The sequence below is a fragment of the Brassica oleracea genome, chromosome C3 (assembly GCF_000695525.1).
Source record: "Brassica oleracea var. oleracea cultivar TO1000 chromosome C3, BOL, whole genome shotgun sequence".
NCBI lineage: Eukaryota > Viridiplantae > Streptophyta > Magnoliopsida > Brassicales > Brassicaceae > Brassica > Brassica oleracea.
In genome coordinates this window covers 39,202,243-39,205,966 of record NC_027750.1, presented here as the reverse complement: position 1 = coordinate 39,205,966, position 3,724 = coordinate 39,202,243, and positions in this window count along the sequence as shown.

Below are 3,724 nucleotides of genomic sequence, written 5' to 3'. Positions count from 1 at the left end.
CTTTGAATTTTAGGGAAGAAGGAGAAAGAGGGGTTGCTCGATCGTCCTGACGAATCTTATGAGGCCGGATCATTAGAGCGAGCTCGGAAAATCCAGCGGGGGCGGGTCCTTAGACCGAGGTCGCAGGCTCAGTCTCCTGGTCTTCTTGCTAGGCCAGTGTTGGTCGCTATTCCATCTGGTGGAGCTCGTGAGGCACCGGATACTTCGGCGAGCTCTGCTGGTGATCGAGCTCTGTTGGTGATCGAGCTCTTAACGACGAGATCGATTCGTGTCTCATCGATCTCGACGTCGGGTCTTGGAGGAGATTAACTCTGTGACTTCGGGATCGTCGAGCCCGAGACTTTCTCCGCCGTTACGTGCTTCTGGTGGAGGCACTTCGCGGGTTAACCCCGGTGTCCTTCCTTCGAGCATGCCCAAAGCTTTTTCGTGGTCGTTTGAGTATGACAGCGAGGTCCCTATCCTTGAGAACCCCGACTCCCTTGCAGCGATTTGGTGTAAGGTCAGAGCAGAAGGATGCGAGCTCCCTTCTTTGGAGCACATGCGAGAGCGCGACGCCTATGTTCGGATGGCGGTCGCAAATGCCAAGGTACGTTGTCTTCGCTTGATTTTTTTTGGACTGGGATGCTTAGTTTTGACGCTATCGTTTTGCTTAGGCTATGGAGGCGAGCAACGATTATGCCGCTTTAATGGAGGGACGATTGGCAAATTTTCCTAGTAAGGAAGAGATCGCGGGTGACCTTCTTACGATTCAACAGCTTCGGGGTGAGTTGGATGCTGCTCGGGAAGCGGAGAGACAGCGCGAAGTGGAGATTGAGGAATTGAAGAAGAGGTTGGCGGCTGCTGAGGCAGAAAAGATCGTTGTTCAGAGCGACCTTGACTCGATGAAGGAGAAGTATAGGCGAGAGTTCGAAGGTCGGAATAGGAAAGCTCGCAAAGATCTCCATCTAGCTCGTGTCTCTCTTGCGAAGGAGTACGAGGGGTTTTGGCTGTGGTCAAGGGTAAGTTGGAGCAGAAGAAGAAAGAAACAGCCGCGGAAATTCTTTTGCAAGAGACGCGAGCTTGTATCGAGGCTTTGACCGAGTATAGTGAGGGCGGCTTCGAGCTCGAGGCGGAGTTGGAGCGTCTTAAAGACCTGGAGGTTTCGCTCGACGTCGATTACGGCCTTGCTTTGGTGTCAGACCCTTCTCTTGGTCGTCTCGATCTCCCTGAGATCTCCGGAGACTCGGTCAACCAGGATTGATGCGAGGGTTATTTCGATTTAGTTTGAAGTTTGCTATGTTTTATATGTATGTTTTTTTGTGTTTTTGTTGTTGGAGAAACATATATATGTTTCCAACGGAATTATGGGATAATACCTCTTTAATCGTATGTTTCCGATTTGTTTTAAGCCTCATTGAGCTTGTTGTTTTATCCTTTGGAAGGCGTGAAACGAAGACTGATCAGGAATCTGTTTTGTGGGCCTTTATATGGCCAGATAGCAAGTTGTTAAATGGGCTATGCTTAGGAATTAGATGTTCAAAGTGATGAAAGAAAAGCTAACGGCTGTTTGTTCGGTTGTTTGGGCTGCTCTCGGTGACGAGCTGCCTACGTACCACTTTTGAGGGATCAAGCCATATCGTAGTTCCATTTTTGACTGAGCTGTAGGCATCGATGGCCCCCTAGCTCGAAGCTTTGGTAGTTATGACCGAGGTTCGGGTTTGCGTTATTTGTAGTTTTTCTTTAAGTTGTAGGCGTTCCAAGGTCTCATTTCTGGGAGGCCTGTTTTGCATTTTTCTAGCTCGTAGACTCCTGTTCGGATTTCTTTAGTTACTTTGTATGGTCCTTCCCATTTTGTTCCTAGCTTTCCTGCTCCCGGTTCTTTCGTTCCGTCGAACACTTTCCGGAGAACTAGTTTGCCTACGGAGAAAGCGCGGTTTCTTACATTGGAATCATAATAACGTGCCGCGGCTTGTTGGTAATTTTGTACGTGTATTGCTGCTTTTTCACGTCGTTCCTCGATCATATCCAGCTGATGGATTAAAAACTCTTCATTGAGTTCGGCGTCTTCTGGACATATTCTTCGTCGCTGACTCGGAACCTCAATTTCGGCTGGGATTACGGCCTCGATTCCGTAAGACAATGAAAACGGAGTTTAACCGGTTGCGGTGTGGGGGGGTTGTTCTGTAGGCCCATAGGACACCATGCAGCTCTTCTCCCCACCTCTCCTTCTTGAGGTCGAGCCTCTTCTTGAGATTGTTCATTATAGTCTTATTTGCGGCTTCGGCATGACCGTTGCATTTTGGGTATCGGGGGCTCGCGGCCTTAATCTTGATTTTCCATTTCACGCAAAATTCATCGAACATTTTGGAAATGAATTGTGGTCTGTTATCGGTTACTATTTCGTATGGTAGACCATGTCGACAGATGATGTTTTTCCAAATGAAGTTGGTTACCGTCGTGGAAGTGACATTTGAGAATGCTTCGGCCTCGATCCACTTGGTGAAATAGTCGGTTAATCCCAGAAGAAATCGCAGCTGGGCTGGTCTGGAAGGTACTAGTGGGCCTTCCACATCCATGGACCATTTCATGAAAGGGTGTGGTGAGGATATCGTAGACAGTTTTTGAGTCGGTTGATGTATCATCGGTGCGTGCCTTTGGCATTTGTCGCATTTTAACGCGAATTGCTCGCTATCATCGGCGATTGTTGGCCAGAAGTAGCCTAGTTTCTTTATCCTGACTGCTAGGGATCGTCCCCCGGAGTGGCTTCTGCACGCTCCCTCATGAGTTTGTTTCAGGATTGTGAACGGGTCCTTAGGGGATACACCTAATAGATAGGGCTCGTCTAGACTTCTTTTGTATAGTTTTTCCTCCATGATACAACAGCGCGAACTCCGAGCTTTTATTTTTCGAGCTTCCCATCTCTCGGTGGGGAGCTCACCGTCCTTTATATATTTAAATATCATGGTTCAATCTGGTCTGGCTTCTAGCTCCTTCTTGAAGGCTTCGTGTGCCTCGTTGTTGGTTTCATGGACGGCCTCTTCAGGGATAGCTGCGGTGGTCGTTGTTCTTCTGGTCCCGACGCACGATGTGTTTGGGGCCGATTGGTTGTCGGGCTCGTCGCTGTTTTCGTTGTCGAGACCCTGGCTTTCTCTTCGTGCCCTACTTCGCGTAGTGATTGCATCAATGCGCGGGGGACTATTTTCCTGAAGGTCGATTCCCTTACATGGGAGATTTATGCTTGGTTTATCTATTCCTTCTACTGGTATTATTCTTTTTACCGCCGGATTGGAAGTTGAAGCCAGCGCGGCCAGCGCATCCGCTGACGTATTATCTCCCCTTGGGATATTTGTTAGTTCGAACTTGTCGAACTGCTGAGCGATTTCTTGCAGGACTGAAAGGTATGCTTCCATTCTTTCGTTTTTTTCCTTTGTATTCTCCGTGGAATTGGCTTGTGACTAATTGCGAGTCGCTGAAGGCACAGATTTCTCGGGCACTGACGCTTCCTGCGAGCCGTAACCCCGCGATCAGGGATTCATATTTGGCTTCGTTGTTCGACGCGCTGAACTCTAGGCGAAATGAATGTTCGATCATTTCTCCCGTTGGGGATTCGAGCTGTATTCTAATTCTGGATCCTTGTTTCGATGATGCCCCGTCGACATGTAATCTCCATTTTTCAGTATTCGAGCTCCAGCTATCCTCTTTTGGGACGAGTCCGATGACGAAATCTGCTAGTACTTGTGCTTTC